General features: G+C 38.8%; 2 protein-coding genes across 2 annotated transcripts in view; both read right to left on the bottom strand.

Annotated features, from left to right (window-relative positions):
- LOC311297683 (NACHT, LRR and PYD domains-containing protein 3-like) overlaps positions 1 to 21291 on the bottom strand; it is a 432890-nt gene that overhangs the window by 236566 nt on the left and 175033 nt on the right. The gene's annotated exons all lie outside the window — the stretch shown is intronic.
- Positions 1 to 21291, bottom strand: part of LOC311297684 (protein NLRC3-like) — a 191504-nt gene that overhangs the window by 1602 nt on the left and 168611 nt on the right. The window lies entirely within an intron of this gene.

Raw genomic sequence — 21291 nt, forward strand, 5'->3', positions numbered from 1 at the left:
CACTCTCAGATGGGAGGTCGAATCGAAGGTCATAACGGCCTTAGAAGGGGTAACGCCTCCGCCCGATTGCCCACCGAATCGTTTGTTTGTACCAGAGGAGTGTCGGTCCGACGTCATTCAGTGGGGGCATTGTTCCAGCATAGCGTGTCATCCAGGAGTTAATCGCACCAGTTTTTTGGTGAAGCAACGATTCTGGTGGCCATTAATGGCTCGCGAGATCCGCAGTTTTGTTTTTGCTTGCTCGGTTTGTGCCACTGGTAAGACTTCCAATCGACCCCCAGATGGGCTTCTCCAACCGCTGTCTGTCCCTTCGAGACCCTGGTCCCACATTGCGCTAGATTTTATTACCGCCCTCCCGCCCTCCCAGGGCAAGACGGTCGTTTTGACCGTCGTGGACCGGTTCTCGATGGCGGCTCATTTTATTCCCTTGCCCAAATTACCCTCAGCCAAAGAGACAGAGGTAACTGTCGTAGATCACGTCTTTCGCTTACATGGCCTCCCGACGGACGTGGTTTCCGACAGGTGACCCCAATTTGTGTCCAAATTTTGGCAAGAATTTTGTAAATTACTGGGGGCGACTGTCAGTCTCTCTTCGGGGTTTCATCCCCAAAGCAATGGCCAAACGGAGAGAGCCAACCAAGATCTGGAGAGAGTGTTGCGATGTTTGGTTTCCAAGAATCCTTCCTCCTGGAGTCAACAACTTTCTATGGTGGAGTACGCCCACAATTCGTTACCAGTGTCATCCACGGGCCTCACTCCGTTTGAATGTAGTTTAGGTTACCAGCCACCAGTTTTTGCCAGTACGGAATCTGAAGTCGCGGTCTCCTCCGCTCACGCCTTCGTCCAGAGGTGTCGCCACACTTGGAGTAGAGCCCGTGAGACTCTTCTCCAAGTGGGGGCGCGCACCAAGGCTAAAGCCGATCGCCACCGGTCGAAGCCTCCCGTATACGTCGTTGGTCAAAAAGTGTGGCTTTCTACTAAGAATATTCCTCTCCGATCCGTATCTAATAAGCTTGCTCCCAAATTCATCGGCCCGTTTCCTGTCACCAAGATCATTAGTCCGGTGGCAGTCCGACTCAAACTTCCTCCTGCGTACAGGAGAATTCATCCCGCCTTCCATGTGTCTAAAATTAAACCTGTGTTTTATGCACGCATTAATCCGCCGGCCCCGGTTCCCCCCCGCCGCGCCTCGTAGATGGGGAACCAACGTATTCGGTTAACCGTATTCTGGACTCGAGAAGGAGGGGACGCGGATTTCAGTACCTGGTGGACTGAGAAGGTTACGGTCCGGAGGAGAGAAGTTGGGTTCCTGCTAGAGACATTCTGGATCACTCCCTTATCGATGATTACAATCGACAGGTAAGTCCGTCGGGGAACGCCAGGAGGCGTTCCTAGGGGAGGGGGTACTGTCACGGTTTACGAATTCACTGTCTGTCTCTCGTCTAACGTGCTGTTGTGTGTGCGTGGATGTGTGTCTGTGGGCGTGGTCACTGATCATCGGTGATCAGTAGCGCCAGCTGGTTTCAATTGTTTGTCCCTATATATGCTCAGTAACTGGTGTCTCATGTTGTCAGATCATGTGGTTTCCCGGTGTGTTTCCTGTGCCTGTTCCTGTGTTCTTCGTGTCGGATTGGATTCCCCGTGTCTTTGTCGTGTTCGTTCCTGGATTCCCTGCACTCTGCACTGGATCACCGAGCACCGTCCCGAGGGATTACTCACAGCACCAGAGCACCATCACGAGGGATCATCACTGGACTCAAGCACCAGCACCTGTTGTCCACCGAGGTCCCTGCGTCACTGTACCACCAGCGTTTGTGTCCGCCCGCCTGTCCCGCTGTGTTGGCGACCATCTGTGTTCTGTGTTCTGACCAACTGTGATTTTCTAATAAAGAGAGTTATTGCATTTACATCCTGTTCTGTCAAAGAGATGCTCCCAGAGGTCATAGACCCTCCTCTTAATATCATTAATTTGTCTTTGTCTCTAGGATACGAACCAAAAAACTTTAAGCTGGCTATGATTAAACCACTTGTTAAAAAACCGCAACTTGATCCTACAGAATTAGTCAATTACAGGCCGATCTCGAATAGGCATGTGCCGGTATCACATTTTCATGCTGCGATTAATTGAGTGAGCTTTTATCACGGTATACGGTATTATCACGATATTTTAATTGCACATGAGAAACAGATGGATTGGGGGGTGGTGTAAAAAATAAATAAAACTTGCATCACAAGGTGTAATTGTGATTGTCAAAACATTTGGTAACTAAACTGAATTTTATTAAGTTTAGTGACAACATTTTACAATGATTACATGGTACAATGACTAGTAGGCTACTGTTTCTATTGCTTAACACAAATTTAACGATTTCAATTCAATACTTGGGATTTGATTTAAATCTTGATTCAATATTGACTAATTTTGGATAAATATTAGGAAGGCTACAGTAGATAGCCCACATGTTATTTTTTTCTCATGAAAAAAAAAATCTCACAAAATGCAATGTAACCATATAGAGCCCTATCAGCTGGTATTATTAAAGGTTACAAATAACTAATTAAATCAAATATAATGTGGTTTTCATTATAACAATTATGTAATGACACAAGTAAAAATATAATAAATATGTAAAAAAGTGCAGTGCACATATTCAGCAAAATACTCCTCTTTATCTATTTGTTTTAGTCATCTAACATGCTGCTGGTCATTAAATGGTTTAAATGTAACGTTCTGTGACACAATTGTTCTGTTTCATATCAAAAGTAACCTGCTCTGTCTTGTTTGACGGTCTTCGTGTCCTCTTTGCTCCGCGATTTTTCTCTGCATGAGAAAACGGATGTGTGGCGTGAGCGTGTGAAGAGTCTCGCGCTGAATGCGTCGAGTTGGCAGCTCTGCTTTTAGAAGCGGGATGGATCCTGATAGATCGGCGGCGGCCATAGACTGTATGCGGCGGCGTTCCTCCTTCCACCATGCTGCTTCTCCATGTGAGGACTGTTTACATTAGACTAGAAGTGCGCACCGGCCGCATGCTTATACACGTGGCGATTGTTTACATCAGAGTGCGCACGTGTTTCGCGCAGCATATACGCAGTGTTTGTTTAAGCGGTTGATGGAAAATAAGCTATAATGCGCGTTCTAAAAATCTAAATTCGGATAATTATTTTTCGCGGTATTTTGAAGTGCCCGCGATAACAATATCGTGCATATTCATTACCGCGATTTATCGCATTACCGAATACCGGCACATGCCTAATCTCGAATCTACCTTTTCTGTCAAAGATATTAGAAAAAGCAGTATCCTCACAACTGTGTTCCTTTCTTGAAAGAAATGATATCTGCGAGGATTTTCAATCAGGATTTAGACAGTACCATAGTACTGAGACTGCCCTCATTAGAGTTACAAATTATTTGCTCTTATCATCCGATCGTGGTTGTATCTCGCTATTAGCGTTACTCGATCTTAGTGCTGCATTTGACTAGCCTGGTTCTACCAGACTGAAGACTCAAATTTCATCATTTAATGTTGTTTTTTAGTATTATTATTACTTTTTATTAATATTCATAATCAGTAGTATTATGTATCTCTTTTATACTCTTTATATACATTCATAATTATTTGTACTCATTGTATTCTGAGAAGATGTGGGGGAGAGAGACTTTGGGACTTTGTGTGCTGGAGAGACTGAAATGTATATGCAGTGTTTTTCCATCAAGCATAGTATAAGGGGAATACATTCCAACGTTAATGGAAACCATATGTTCCTCTGGTAATGCATGTGTTCCTATGGAGATGTAGTTTTTTTCCTTGGTCAGTGGTATAAAAAACCAAACCCTTTTGTCCGAAAATCAGGAAGAGATGGAAATGCAGAGAAGATGACTGAGAAGCTGAATTAAGACCTTCGCTTGGGCCATTGTCTCTTCCTCCTATGTCTTATAAACAAAATAAATAAGAGATCTCTTGGCAAAATCACTGGTGTCTGTTTCCATGAAATTAAACAACAGGGGAAAGCAAGATTTTTAAATCAACACAGACTCTCGTACATTTCATTTGTACAGAGAGTCTGGCCTCTCTCCATTGACAAGCGTTAACTTCCTTGTAGGCGGGTACTCTGTTGAAGTTAAAACTATTGGATCTGACCAGAGTCACTCTGGATCTGCCATAACCAATTGCTAACGTTTGGTCGTGACGTATGTCAACTCAAACTAGCGCACGATCTCAACGTGATCGTTCTCAGCCACTCCCTCTGTTCGCTGATTGGACCGGTTAAAAATTGATCGGAGAAAACCAAAAAATACACCACAATCCCAGATGGAGTTACTGAAGGAAAATGAAATTGAGCGGAAGTACGTAGGAGGGCGGAGCCAGGCTAGCATTTGACACTACTGACCACAACATTCTTTTAAATAGACTCGAACATTATGTTGGCATTAGTGGAATTGCACTAGCATGGTTTAAATCATACTTATCTGACCATTATCAGTTTGTAGCAGTAAATGAAGAGATGTCTTATTGATCACAAGTTCAGTATGGCGTACCACAAGGCTCAGTACTAGGACCGTTGCTGTTCACTCTGTACATGCTACCATTAGGAGATATCATTAGGAAACATGGAATTAGCTTCCACTGTTATGCTGACGATACTCAGCTGTATATTTCTTCAAAACCTAACGAAACTTACCAATTCACAAAATGAACGGAATGCATAGCTAATATAAAAAATTGGATGACTAGTAATTTCCTACTTCTAAATTCTGAAAAAACAGAGATTCTAATTATTGGACAAAAAACTTCCTCACGTAATAAACTAGAATACTGTCTAACACTTGATGGCTGCTCTGTTAAGTCTTCGTCGTCGGTTAGGAACCTGGGTGTGCTCTTTGATACCAATCTTTCATTTGAAAGTCACGTGTCTAGTATCTGTAAAACCGCATTTTTCCATCTTAAAAATATATCTAAACTATGCCATATGCTCTCATTGACAAATGCGGAACAATTAGTTCATGCGTTCATGACCTCAAGGCTAGATTATTGTAATGCTCTACTGGGTGGTTGCCCTGCACGCTTAAAAAACAAACTACAGCTAGTTCAAAACGCAGCAGCTCGAGTTCTTACCAGAACCAGGAAGGTTCTGTCAACACTGCACTGGCTCCCTATTAAACATAGCATACATTTTTAAATATTGCTGATTACTTACAAAGCACTAAATGGTTTAGCTCCGCAGTACTTGAGCGAGCTCTTAACGCATTATAGTCCTTCACATCTATTGCGATCTCAAAATTCCGGCCAGTTAATAATACCTAGAATATCAAAATCGACTGCTGGCGGTAGATCCTTTTCCTATTTAGCACCAAAACTTTGGAACAGTCTTCCTAACACTGTCCGGGAAGCAGACACACTCTGTCAGTTCAAAGCTAGATTAAAGACACATCTTTTTGACCTAGCATTCACATAATACATTATATACTTCTATAATTAAATGTTAGGCTGCATAGATTAGGTTAGCCGGACCCAGGAACACTTCCCATAAATCCTAATGTACTCGTTACATCATAAGAAGAATGGCATCTACGCTAATTTTAGTGTATTTGTTTATCCCAAGGTTTTCCCTCAGCCTGCCCGATCCAGGCCGTATCCAGATCTGACGAAGGACCTTCGCCTGGACCCGATGACAACGCAGTGCTGAAGTGCCAACTAGTCTCTCCCTATGGAGGATCCCTTTACCACTCTACAGATAAAGCGTAGTCGGGAAAATTCATTTCGCGTACCTACCCCGAAGTGACAAAATAAAGTAAAATTCTGTATCAAAATTCATATGGAAAGACCTGGGGCCTCATGTACAAAGACTTGCGTTGAATTCATACTAAAACATTGCATACGGACAAAGCTGTAAATGTGCTACGCACAAAAAAAACCCAGATGTATGAATCTCTGCGTACGAAGGATCCCACGCATATTCTCTTTGTACATCCCAATTAACGTAAAATTGAGCGCACATGCACGAGCACAACGCCCCACCCAGTCTCCTCCCTTAATTAAATCAATTTAAATATGGTAATGAGTCCACTTTGGCAAAAGAAAGCAGTAAGAAAATGGCTAAAGCAAGCGGCAAGAAACGGAACTTTACAGAAAGTGAATTGGAGGTGCTACAATCGGAGGTAGAAACGAGAAAAAAATATTTTATTTGGAACTTTGTCCTCCGGAATTAATAACAAAAGGAAAAAATATGAGCGGGAGAGTTTGGCTGATGCCGTCAATGCGGTATTATTATTATTATTATTATTATTATATTATTTTTATATTTTTAAAAATATAATTTATATTTATAATTTATATTATACTTATTATACAGTATATATATATATACAGTACCAGTCAAAAGTTTGGAAACATTACTATTTTTAATGTTTTTGAAAGAAGTCTCTTATGCTCATCAAGCCTGCAGTTAAAACAAAAAAACAAAAAAAAAAAAAACAGTAATATTATGAAATATTATTACAATTTAAAATAATGGTTCTCTTTTTTAATATATTTTAAAATGTAATTTATTTTTGTGATGCAAAGCTGAATTTTCATCAGCAAGTACTCCAGTCTTTGGTGTCTTATGATCCTTCAGAAACCATTCTAATATGATGATTTGATACTCAGTTATTATCAATGATGGAAACAGTTGTGCTGTTTAATATATATTTTTTGGAATACTTTTTTCAGGATTCATTGATGAGTAAAACGTTAACAGCATTTATTCATAAAAACAGCATTTATTCAAAATAAAAACATTTCTAACAATATAAATCGTTACCGTCACCTTTTATCAATTTAACGCATCCTTGTTGAATTAAAGTACTAATTTCTTTAAAAAAAGTAGTTATTGTTCTCAAACTTTTGAACGGTAGTGTATATTGTTACAAAAGATTTCTATTCTAAATAAATACAGTTCTTTTTAACTTTTTATTCATCAAATAATCCTGAAAAAAGTATCTCAGGTTATAAAAAAAATATTAAGCAGCACAACTGTTTCCAACATTGATCATAAATCAGCATATTAGAATGATTTCTGAAGGATCATAAGACACCAAAGACTGGAGTACTTGCTGATGAAAATTCAGCTTTGCATCACAAAAATAAATTACATTTTAAAGTATATTAAAAAAGAGAACCATTATTTTAAATTGTAATAATATTTCATAATATTACTGTTTTTTTTTTTTTTTTTTTTTTTTAACTGCAGGGTTGATGAGCATAAGAGACTTATTTCAAAAACATTAAAAATAGTAATGTTTCCAAACTTTTGACTGGTACTGTATATATATTATATTAATTAATTTTTATTAATATTATATTATTTTCTTTTATATTTTCTTTTCTTTTCTTTATAGACTAAGCGTTGTATCAATTTGCATATGCTTTTATATGTTCTTACTTAATTGCATAATTGATAGAATATTCCCATAAGGCTCGTGTGACAATATATGTCAATTATTTTATAAATTGCAAATTAATAGCAATGCTTCCCACGGTTGGTGGTGCGATAGACTTGTAGAAAAATTCGTTGTGTAATGTTTGCAACTTCACTTCATTGCCTGTAAGAGTCGCCAACGGACAAAAACAATGAGAAATGTAGCCTACGTACGCCAGACATGAAATTGGCGTGGAGGAACGCACATTCTCGCGTTAATTTGACTGTTAGTACATCCGACCGTGAGCGTGAAAGCTGGCGTATGCAAAGTTTTTGTGCGTACGCAAGATTGATACATGAGGCCCCAGTACTTTGTTTAGGCTTGGTTTGTAGGGAATTACAAACCTACGCACACATATTCAAACACACATAACTATAAAACCAATTCTTAATGTGAACGCCATCAGCGTTTATCACAGGTTCGCGTTTAAAGTCTGTGTAGAGAGAATGGTGTCGTCTTAGCGGCCCCTAACTTAATAACAAATGATCGTTGGTTACGGAAGCGAATCAATCAAAACTAACTTTAGCTGGAAAATAACTTTATTAAAGAACCGCTATAAAGCCAAAAAAATCTTTGTTACCATAAAATTATACACTTATCTCTGTAAAGCTGCTTTGAAACAATCTACATTGTTAAAGGGTTAGTTCACCCAAAAATGAAAATTCTGTCAGTAATTACTCACCCTCATGTTGTTCCAACCGCGTAAGACCTTCGTTCATCTTCGGAACACAAATTAAGCTATTTTTGATGAAATCTGAGCCATGTTTCACTCCTCCATAGGCTTCTATGTGACCGAAACTTGCTGGCCCAAAAAAGTTATTAAAGAGATCGTTAATATAGTCCAAGTGACTCCAGTGGCTCAATCTTAAGTATATCAAGCGACGAGAATACTTTTTGTGCGCAAAAACAAACAAAAATAACGACTTTATTCCACTATTCATTTCCTTCTCTCTCGACCTCTAGTTGGTTCGCGTAGTGTTTTTGCGCAGCGCGTCTGTGTTACACGTCACCACATAGGCTCACTATTGGTCGACGCCGGTCATGTGTGTGTTGCGTGATGACGTGCAACACAGACGCGCAGCGCAAAAACACTACGAGGCCCAGAGAGAAGGAAATGAAAAGTGGAATAAAGTCGTTATTTTTGTTTGTTTTTGTGCACAAAAAGTATTCTCGTCGCATGATAAACTTAATGTAGTGCCACTGTAGTTACTTGGACTCTTTTAACGATGTTTTAATAACTATTCTGGGCCGGTGAGTTTCGGTCACACTGGAAGCCTATGGAGGAGTCAAAATTCTGTCAGATTTCATCAAAAATATCTTAATTTGTGTTCCGAAGATGAACGAAAGACTTACATGGTTGGAACAACATGAGGGTGAGTAATTACTGACAGAATTTTCATTTTTGGGTGAACTAACCCTTTAAAAGCGCTATATAAATGAAGATGACTTGACTTAAAACTACAGTTTTAACAAAGTGTTATAAAATGAATTTAAAAAGAAATAAATAGTAAACAAAGAAATAAAACTCGAGATCAATAAAAATACAGAATTTTAAATTTCCTCTGTGTGATATAGCTATCTCACACTTTGATGTTTGTGGTACTGATAGCTATTTTCTATTTCTTAATAGATGGAACAAATGCTACAAAGAAATTATGAATTATTACACCGGGTAGATTACCGAAGGATTAAAAGAAAGGTTGAAATTTTTTTTCTTTTTTTTTTCAAAGAGCCAGAAAGAACAATTATGCTATCGTTAGTGTTCTAGGCAGGTCGTGTGTGTGTGTGTGTGTGAAATATCGTCCTCAAGAAGATGATTTTTGGAATATAATATAACACAGTGAGGCCGAATAAGCATTTACCGTATCTGAGAGAAATGTAGCAGCGCATTGATCTGCCAGTCTCTTCAAAGGAAGATTACAAACGGCAAAAGCCAATTGATTACACACGTCGACGACTCTGTTATTTTGGTGGTTTGCTTCACGATGTGAGTACAGGACACTTTATTGTCCCTTGTTGGCTGACATTTTTTAATTTGGCTAAAACAATATGGAGCTAGGCCGATATGTTTTGTCTTCTGCTTCTTGATTCTCGCGCCGCACGTTTGGTTGTCATGACAATGACGTAGTTTAGAGCGGCACAAGCTCGCGTTCATTTACACTGAACCAAAACAATATCAGAGTCATCTTTGATACTAGGGGCTGAGGAGGGTCAGACCCGTCATATTTTAAGTTTGCTTTTATGCGGCATTGTGTCTTTACACAGAACTTTGATCAGACACAGAGCCGCTTTAGAGCAGCCTTAACTCGGCTGTGTAAAGATGCCTATAGAGACAGTTAACCCTCTGGGGTCTAAGGTGTTTTTGGGGTCCTTGAGATGTTCTGACATGCCCTGACATTTGTGCTTTTTTCAGTTGCTTATAAACATATTAATGGCAAAGGTATAATTACACTCTATTTAGCACAATGTTAATGGAGATGATGATTTTGCAATTATACTGCCATGATTAATGCTTGCTTTACTTTAAAGTGGTGTAACCTAAGTAGTAATAATGCTTTGGCTTAAATAGATGTATGCAACCCAATTACTAACACTACACAGAATATGTATTGTGTGATTATACTATTGTTAAGAAAACTATTTACTTGCATGAAACATATGTATTGATTGATTTAGAGTAGAAAGCAATTATGTATTAGAAATAGTTTTATGATAAATGGAAAATATACTAGTTAAGGTATGTGTTACAGACGATTAAGAGAAGAAAGAAGAGAAAGAGAGCACGGAGGCGCTGTCGAAAGCTACGCCGTAAGCAACTGAGGGCCATGGAAAAGAAGTTGGCAGAACTCCATTTGATGACGTCAGAGGAGAGTTTGGAACCTGCATTTCGAAGCCTGCGTATAAAAGACTGAGAGGGAGACTGAATTGTTGGAGACTGAATAGCGCAGTGTCCCTCAACGCCTGTTACCAGCTGATTGTACCTTAATAGAAACTTATTGTTGTAACTTTACTATTGTACTTTTATATAACCTTTGTTAACTTTAATAAAACTAATATTATATTATTGGCAAGATATTGTCTGCCTGAGTAATAATTTAAGAACCTTAAGCAAGAACTGACCACAGGGAAGTCTGCTGAACTAATTGTAAGTACTCTTTGAATGCTCATAGTTTTGTCCAGATTCGACTTTCCTTACCTACCTGAGAATAAATAATAAATAGGTAAAAGGTGTAAAGGTTCAAAGACACACCATAAAACAACAAACAGGGCTACCATAATATGTGAGCAACATGTATGTACATGTTTGTATTTTTGAGAAAATAATGGTTTATGCATGGTTATTGAAAAAACTAAAAATTAAAGTTTCTGAAATAAGGCCACAAAACACATACTAAATATGTGTCCATAAGACTTCTGAATAATGCATTTTGTCGCCTAGAGTTTTTTCTTCAAAATGATGTTAAAATCATCCTGCCTAATCATTCACATAAAACAATACATTGATTTAAATTTTGTAAGACACTTTTTGTTTGGAAAGGCAATATGCGAGTGGGCGTGATTCACACCTGAGAAGACAACGACCCGCATAATGAGCCTTTCATTCAGGTGTGTGACTGAGCCACAAGAAAGAATGCAAGGACAATATATATATATATATATATATATATATAGTTGGTTCACAGTTGGAAACACAGTTGTTGTTTTTTTCCCCCACAAATTGTGCTTGCAAATTGTATAATATCCAAGGTAAAGATTTCTAGTAATTGTGCAGTTAATTGTTCTCATACTGTATTTTCAGATTTGGAATATATTCTCTACCCAAATGTGTCACTAATAAAACACAAAAAATTATTAAAAATGAAAAATTAAATATTAAAAATTATTTAAAGAGAAGGCTTATATTGACCTTTTAAGATTTTGTTAACATCTATCCTTGTATATATATATATATTTTTTTTTTTTTTTTTTTGCTATTTTATTAAAAAGGTTATACAACTACAACAACAATTAAAATTGTAACAATATTTCCAGTGTAATCTTTCTTTGTAAAAACTAAAGTATACATTTTATCATAGAAAATGTGAGTGATTCCTTCCGAGTGAACACGAGTGGATCTGACTGCAGTAGATGTTAGAGATATTAATAAAAATGAAGTTAATTCAGCCAGCGCTCATACCTTTGTTTACATCCTGTTTTCGGTGGAAGGCCATAGTAATCGATTGTCGAGTTCACGCGCATAGGTTTAGTACCTATGATCACGCGCGTGAACTCGACAATCGACTACTGTGGCCTTCCACCGAAAACAGGATGTAAACAAAGGTATGAGCGCTGGCTGAATTAACTTCATTTTTATTAATATCTCTAACATCTACTGCAGTCAGATCCACTCGTGTTCACTCGGAAGGAATCACTCACATTTTCTGTGCACTTGTAATGACACTTAAAGGATGTTAAGAGGCTAAAAAGCAGGCTTACTACTTGCCCCATTGAAGTCAATAGGGTGCAAATTTTAAAAATAGAATAACTCGGTGTAGGCAACACCGATTTTTGTCGTTGTTCTCTGTATTGACAGCACTCCAAATGTACAAAAAAATGAGCTCAATGTTAAAATTGACCGGAGTTCTCCTTTAAAGATTCATTAGTTTGAATATAGCCTACATTGAAACAAACACTATAATAACATCTTAGTTGATGACTTTATTTTTGACAAAACATAGTATATATATATTAAACATATGAGCAGAAATTGTCAACATTATAAGCTTATTTGATGTGGCAGTATTTTACAGTAAAAACTTTAAAATCTATCCGATTTTTGTAGTCGATTTTTACTCATCTCAGTACACTGTAAAAAAAAAACCCGTAAAAAAACGGTAATTTTCTGGCAGCTGGGGCGCCAGAAAATTCCTGTTAAAAAACGGAAAAATACTGTAAAAAAATGGTCTTTCTTCCCGTTGTTTTTACGGAAAAAAACTGTATATTTAACATTGGATTTCGGTAATACGATATAATGTTAATTTACCGTCCTATTGAAGTATTAATATCTGTTTTTTACACTGATAACCACCAATCACAGCAGTGATGAGAGTCACATGATCAATCAAAGCTCAACATAAGCTGTTCTTCCACAAGAGAGTTAATACTAATATATATAGAAGCTGCACAGTGTCATTCACACAAACATTAAACACCATCATGGTAACACATGAAATTTTAAAAATGCAATAAACATTAATTTAACAACATTAAATGTAACATAAACCCCTAATGTACATAACTGATTAGAAAAAACGAAGAAAACTATGAAGAAACAAACATAGTTATTTCAACAAAAATACATCAAATGTGAAGTGTCACAGGGAATTGTGGGAATGTCAATTTACGGTTTTTCACTGTAAATGATACAATGAGTTGTTTTTTCACTTTCAAAAACTGTAAATTTAACGGTATGTTACAGTAAAATTACATTAAATGTACCGTTAGATCTATCACAGTTATTTACCGTATATAGTACGGAAACTTTCTGTTAACCAATTAACAGTTTTTCACTGTAGCATTTTTACAGTCTTTTACCGTTAAAATTACGATAATTTTTTACAGTGTATAGCAATAGGCCTATGTCACGAAAAAATTGAAGACCGGAGGTACGTCTTTTAGTAGGGATACGGCTCTTCCGGTTAGCTTTTTACAATGTCCGATAGATACCGCTGGACCAAATCTCTCCGCAACCTGCCTGAAGTCACATATGACGATGTGGTTCGGATAGTAAATGAAAACTCTCAAGTGGAAAAGCGTGAAAGCTGAGGTATGGCTGTCTACGTCCTGACGCAGAGCAACCCGGTACAATACAACAACAGTGGCGGGCCGTTCGCCAGTAAGGTAAACGTTTCTATGGTAACAGCGAGTTGGACCAATCAGCAGACGTTGCTGCTACGCTTAGGATTGTGGGTAGTGTAGTTTTTTTTCATAAGATCGTGGCTAAAACATGTTTTTCTTAAAACAAGGTTGATTTCATACGAACTTATAGCTTCTACAGGAGCAAAAACCTTCGTTTCACAACCTCATAGCTCGTGGTCAGTCTACCTCGGATGGTTTAGACATTATGGCTGATAATCTAAATCCTAATCGAGAAATACTGTTGACCGGAAGTTCTGAATCCCTACTCCGCGTTCCGGAAGCAGGAAGTGTGACATAGGCCTATAGAGTTCGGTAAAAGCTGTTCATTCATTCACACACAAAAACGCGATTCATTTTGAAACAGTATTTTTGCCAAGCTGTAGTAGCTCCACAACAGAGCGCATCTGTGCATTCATTCATTCACACACAGAAACGTGATTCATATTTAAACAGTCTTTTTTTGCGTGTAGCCTACAGACACTATTGCGATTAGAACAAAGCAAATATAGAACTGACCTATTCCTAAGCCGGATCCGTTGCTCCTCGAAATGAAACTTCCAGCACTTCTGAGGTAAATTTTCCAGGATTATTATTAAGATAGTATTATTCCTCACAGCGTCGTAAAGTACATGAGTCTGAATTAGTGAACTCGCGGTGTGTGTGTTATCCAGCTGATGTGGGCGTTTCACAGGTTTGCATGGATTGCCTCAGACCATTTGCGTTTGAATAGCGCGTGCTCTCCGTGGGCGCGGTCACATTAAAACATAATGAGATGAGATGAGAACGACTGACATCTCTCTCATTTCATACATATTACATAAACTGTGAATATTTGTTTTTTATAAAAATTACTTCATTTAAAAGAAGAGAATTCAAGCTTCATGCCTGTGTGTCTGTATGCCTGATTGACTGAGTATTCGCTGAGTTACGAATAAGAATAAGAATAAGAATAAGAATCTTTATTGTCAATGTATAACGAGTATACAATGAAATTGCAATGCTCTATGGCCAGTGCATAATAAATATAACAATTGTTAAAACAATATATAATAAATATATAAAAATATAAGAAGACAGAATATAAGAATATATAAGACAGAGACTACAGCTCACTCCATATTGTCCACGTGTATTATGAATTCAGTGTCCTGATGGCCCAAGGATAAAAGCTATTTTTCAGTCTATTGGTCCTGCACTTAATGCACCTGTATCTTCTGCCAGAGGGCAGGAGGTTGAAAAGGTGTTGACCTGGGTGTGAGGAGTCGGCAGTAATAGCCTTAGCTCTTCTGAGACACCGCATGCTGGCGATATCTTCCAGTGAGGGTAGGCGACTGCCAGTGATGTATTGTGCCGTCCGTATGACCCTCTGCAGGTTTTTCCTATCCGCTGTTTTACAGTTGGCATACCAGGCCGTAATACCATATGACAGAACACTCTCGATAGTGCTGCGGTAAAAGGCCACTAACAGTTTCTCTTCTAGTTGGTTTCTTCTAAGTATCCTTAGAAAATGGAGTCATTGCCTAGCCTTTTTTACCACAGCAGAAGTGTTAGCAGACCAGGAGAGATCGTCGGTTATGTGTGTACCTAGAAATTTATAAGACGAAACACGCTGAACACAATCCCCATTGATGATCAGTGGATCTGGTTCCCCCTTGTTTTTCCTGAAGTCTATAACCATTTCTTTGGTTTTACTGGTGTTAAGCAGTAGGTTATGTTTAGAGCACCAGTCAACCAACATGTTTACCTCGTCCCTGTATGCAGACTCGTCCCCTCCACTGATGAGACCGATGAGCGTAGTATCATCGGCAAATTTAATGATGGTATTTGAGGAGTGTATAGATGTACAGTCAAACGTATACAGAGAATACAGGATAGGGCTCAGCACACAGCCCTGGGGAGAGCCTGTGCTGAGAGACAGGGTAGAGGAGCAGGTGGTGCCTACCTTAACCGTTTGAGGGCGGTCAGTCAAGAAGTTCTTAATCCAGGCACAAATGGAAGGGGGGATAGCGATGGTGGTCAGCTTATCCACTAGGATATCAGGAACAATGGTGTTAAATGCCGAGCTGTAATCTATAAACAGCATCCTGACATAACTCCTTGGCTGCTCCAGGTGGCTAAGTGCTGTATGTAGAGCTGTATTTTTAGATTAGATTAGATTCAACTTTATTGTCATTACACAAGTACAGGTACAAGGCAACGAAATGCAGTTTAGGTCTAACCAGAAGTGCAATAGCAGCAAGTGCAGGATATACAGTGGTTCATAAGTGCAGAACATGGATATGTACTGAATAAATATAGAGTTGAATACTATTATAAACAAAAATTTACAGATAGATTGTCCTATGAATATAATATACAGATAACTATTACTGTGAACAGAGTTTACAGCTAGATATGTACTGAATATAATAATATACAGATGGCTATTACTATAAACAGAATGTTTACAGATAGATATGTACTGAATATAATATACAGATGGCTGTTACTATAAACATAATTTTACAGATAGATATGTACTATGAATATATATACAGATGGCTGTTACTATAAACAGAATGTGAGCATAATATACAGATGGCTATTACTATAAACAGAATTTTACAAATAGATATATGTATAAGTTAGGCTAATGAGCAGTATAACAATGGATTTAAAGTAGTGCAAATAAAGTTTGGACAGAAGCTATCCGAGTGAGTGCAGTGGAAAGTAATTGCCTATTACAGTTAAGGTACGATATTGCAATGTATATATAACAGTCGGTACTGTAAATAAACAGTCGGCAGTGCAAATGAGCATATTCCAGTCAAGGTAGTAGTGCAAGATGCATATGTAAACAGTTGTTACTGTAATAACAGTCAGCAGTGCAAATGAACATTATAGTATTGCAAATAACAAAATGGAGGCAGGTGTGAGGAGGGAGAGGAGAGTCAATCAGTATATAAGGGGAGTGGGATCAATGAGGGTTAGAGTTTAATAAAGAGACAGCTCTGGGGAAAAAACTGTTCTTTAGTCTGCTGGTCCTGGTCCGGAGGCACCTGAAACGCCTGCCGGAAGGCAGGAGAGAAAACAGTCTGTGGGCTGGGTGAGAGGAGTCCTTAAGGATGCTGCGAGCTCGATGCAGACAGCGTTTCCTCTGGATGTGCTCGATGGCAGGTAGTGGAGTCCCAGTGATGCGCTGGGCGGTTTTCACCACCCGCTGCAGTGCCTTGCGCTCTGCAACAGAACAGCTCCCATACCACACTGTAGCACAGTTGGTCAGGATGCTTTCTATTGCACAGCGATAGAAGTTCACCAGGATAGTGGAGGAAAGCTGATTCTTCCTCAGTGTCCTCAGGAAGAAGAGGCGCTGGTGAGCATCCTCCGTCGATCTGTTTTCTGTATATGCAAACTGATATGGATCTAAGTTTGGGGGAAGCCAGGACTTGATGTGCTGCAAAATGAGCCTCTCAAAGCATTTCATAACAACTGATGTTAGAGCGATAGGTCTATAGTCATTTAGACACTTTGGAACCGAGGACTTTGGAACAGGTATGATGGTAGATGACTTCAGACACTGAGGGATGGTAGCCTGGGACAGTGAGAGGTTGAACAGCCTAGTCAAAACTCCCACTAGCTGGTCGGCACAGGCAAAAAGTACTTTACCAATTACCCCATCCGGACCAGCTGCTTTATTTGAGTTCACAGTCTTCAACACCTGCCTCACCTGATGCTCCTGGAGTGTCAGTGTGCTGTGACTGAAGGTCTGTGGTGATTGCGCTGCTGTGTGTGGTGCCTCACTCTCGAAGCGGGAAAAGAAAATATTCAATTTCTCAGCCAGTGATACATCGGTGATGGTAGCGACAGGTGAGGGGCCTTTGTAGTTGGTTATGCTCTGTAGCCCCTGCCACACCATCCTTGAGTTGTTATTGACGAGATGTTCTTCCACTTTCCTTTTGTAGGCCGTCTTAGCAGCTTTAATGCCTCTCCGCAGTTCTGCCCTCGCCAACCTGTACTGATCTTTATCACCCGACTTGAAAGCATAGTTACGGTTTCTCAGGAGTGTCCGGACGTTCGAAGTCATCCAAGGTTTTTGGTTAGGATAAATCCGGATGCGCTTCTCCTCTGTGACATTATCAGTACAGCTTTTTATGTAGAACAGTACAGTCTCTGTGCGCTCCTGTAGATCGAGTTGCTCAAATATGCTCCACTCTGTACGCTCAAAGCAATCTTGGAGCTGAGAGAGTGCTCCATCAGGCCAGGTTTGAACATTCTTTATGGCAGGTTTTGATTTCCTCCTGAGGGGGGTGTATGCAGGGACCAGGAACAGTGAAAGATGGTCTGACATGCCCAAATGTGGGAGGGGTACTGTCCTGAAGGCTTGCTTCAAGTTAGAATAGACGTGATCTAGTATGTTATTCCCCCTGGTTGAGCACTGTACATACTGTACAAAGTTAGGAAGCACAGACTTGAGGCAGGCTTGATTGAAGTCCCCTGCCACAATAAAAGCTCCCTCTGGATGAGCCTGCATTTGTTTATTTATAATGATATATAGCTGAGAGAGCGCTGTGCTAACATTAGCATTAGGTGGAATGTACACGGCAGCTATAATCACTGTTGTGAGCTCTCTGGGCATGTAAAAAGGTCTACATTGTACAGTCATTACTTCTAAATCCGGTGTGCACTGTGTATGTATGACCCTGCTACTAGTACACCAATCCAAATGAACATAGATACAAAGCCCCCCTCCTTTGCTCTTACTGGAGCTTATTGTCCTGTCAAATCGGTGCATGCAGCGGCTGGTTAGCTGAACGGCCGAGTCCGGGATGAGCGGTTGAAGCCAGGTTTCCGTGACAATCATCACGCTGCAGTTCCTGATATTTTGGTTGTTTGCCGTTAGTAACTCCAGTTCGTCAGTTTTATTGACGATAGACCTGGCGTTTGTAAGGAAGATGCTTGGCAGCGAGGGTTTGTAGGGCTGTTTCCTTAGTCGAACTAATAGACCGCCCCTGCAGCCTCGCTTCTGCCTCCGCTCTCTGCGCCGCCGCCTCCGCCGTCTCACAGACCCGACAACAATCCAGGGTGAGCCCGGCGTTCTCGCTATACCCAGCGGAATGTTGTGACGCCGCTGGAACTCCAATGTGATATCAACCCGAGATGAGAATCCCACTTTTCTCAGCATGGCTAGTGTGTAGGAATGTTTTATCTCTCTCATATTCCCTCTTACACACATTAACAACCATAGCATTACAAATACAAAACACTGAAACCGAGAGCTCAAAGCCGCTGCGTCTGTGCGCGCCGCCATTTTGACATCCATTACATTACAGTTCATTTCCGGACGCGTTTCAGAATGGAATTCACTGACAGAGAGAAAGCAGAACTCGCATCATGTTTATTTTTCTTTATTTGACAAAAAGCACATCACTTTGTTTTTACTGTGAGTATACACAAAAAAAATACACACTTAACAGGATCGATTGATGTATGAAACTTGTATGCAAGATCAAAGTCAACAGAGTATTTTGAGTCTCTTTTGCACTGATAAGAAAAAAAGCGAGCCTATCGCGCCGGCGTGATTGTCGACCCCAGGGGGTTAAAGGGGAAAAGCTGAAAATAACATTAATATTATTTTCACAATCAGTCACAACAGTATGAGCAGAATTAAACTGGGGGTCTGAGGTGTTTTATGGCAGGTGTTCTGACATGCTCTGACATTTGTTCTTATTTCTGTTACTTGTGACATTTTCATGGCTAAAGTCTGATTACGCTGTATTCAGCACAAACTCTGCTACAATAATATGTCAGCAGCATGTATGTAAAAGTTTGTAGTTTTGAGATAATGACATTTATGCATGGTTTGTTAAAAAAATCACAAAAAAATGAATGAAATATGGTCATGAAACCCATACTGATTATTTCATCACAAGACTTTTGAAAATTGTATCACGTAGCCTAGAATATTTGCTCCAAAACTATGTGAAAATCATCCTGACTATTCATTCAGATAAGACAATATATTGATTTAATATTTGTAAGACATGTATTGTGTAAGAAAGCTTTATGCGAGGGGGCATGAATCATCATCATCATGAATATTGATGTGTTTAACACCTGAGAAAGACAAAGACCCTCCCCTAATGGCCCTATCAGGTGCTATCAGGCCCTGTCATTCTGAGTAACCTTGCACAAAGAATGAGGAGATTTAAAAAAGAATGGCTTTTTGATTGTTTGGATTTATTTACAACACAACATAATCCAAAGATACACAACAAATGACAAAAATGCACATTATTTAACACACTGAACTAAAGACAGAGACTTAACCAGTCACACACATTTGTGCCATTCCTGAAACATAGTACATACCTGTCATTTCCAAGGTGTTTGATTTTTCACTTTACCATGTTCATGTACAGAGACTCATGTGAATGTTGAAGTCAGCAGGACTCATCAGTTGGGCATCTGGTCCCTCTAAACACAACAACAACAACAACAACAACAACAAAAAAAACAAAAAAACAGCAGTGAACATGCTGATATCAATATAAACTATAGTGCTGCATGATTTTGGGAATACATTTTAGATTTTTCTGGTTAAAATTGCATTTTAAATTTTACAAAATACACACACACACACACACACACACACACACACATATATATAATGAACACCAGGTTTGTTGTGCCTTGTAGGCATATACGTGCAGTGCTGCATAAAATAATAATAACAATAGCCTATAGCAGGCGGCCTATCAATTGTTAAAAAGGAACACTTCAGTAACACTACACTAGAGAAAAATATATTGATTATCATATGTTACTTCAAATGTTTACAATCGTTATGACGTTGTGAAATGAGATTGGAGTAAAAACATGAAGCCTAATGTTTGGTGCGTTTTGCTTTTCAAACGCACAGCACGTTATTTACTGAAGCGATCGAGCCGCTCCAAACTATGAAACATTATTGTTACCATATACATATCTACGTTTGAGCAGATATCCACAAACACCGTATTTAACAGTAAACCCAGGTCTAAACATTATAATATTCACCATATTAGAGTAAACACTCATACTAGCCTACTTTCATATCATGCTGTTTTATTATCGAACATAAAAACATCCTTGTGTCGTACATGAATATAAATTTCGCATTCAAAGGTAGCATGCCTGTCTATAGTTCATATTTCAATATGTTTCTGTCGATTTCATACATTTTAGTCAATTGCAATGTGAAGTTTATACAACAATAACATTAACTAATATAATTTAGAATACATTTCTTACCTTTTATGTTTCTTGTCTTCAAATCACGTTCTTCTTCTGAGGTAAATCCAATGTAAGCTCACAGCGTGTTTTCCAAACTCGACAAAAAGCAGAGGACTGATGAAGTTTGGTGCTTTTAAGGTAATGAGGACGTTCGTGTTCCTTCATGTGGACATTTATATGTCAATCTCTTTTGCGTGAGTGGGTGTGGTCACATTAAAACTAATGAGTAATCGTTTGAGAAACTGGACATCTTGTTGGTTTTATACAAATTACATAAACAGAGAATATTTGTTTTTGTTTTGAATCAGATAATTTGAAAGTACACACTTAAATGTTTATAAAGATATATAAATATATATGACGTTCAGTTTATAGACGTGCTCAAGAAAAAAAGTTCATTGAGAAGGAGAGGCAGAAAGCATACCCTGTTTATTTTTTTTATTTTACAAAAGCACAATGTTTTGATTTGATTGTAAGTGGACACATACAAAAGTAGAACTATCACAGATTGTTTTTTCATATTTCTTTTTTCTTTATGACCATAAATGATGGAGTCATTTAAGTATATTGTACTACTACGTGAAGAAAATCCAGCAAAACGCACCGGTGCGTTTGCCGACCTCAGAGGGTTAAACACAGTTTAAAGTTCAGAGACCTACAGAAACTGATGCTGAATTTTAGAC

This window comes from Rutilus rutilus (genome assembly GCF_951802725.1).
Source record: "Rutilus rutilus genome assembly, chromosome: 9".
Taxonomy (NCBI): Eukaryota; Metazoa; Chordata; class Actinopteri; order Cypriniformes; family Leuciscidae; genus Rutilus; species Rutilus rutilus.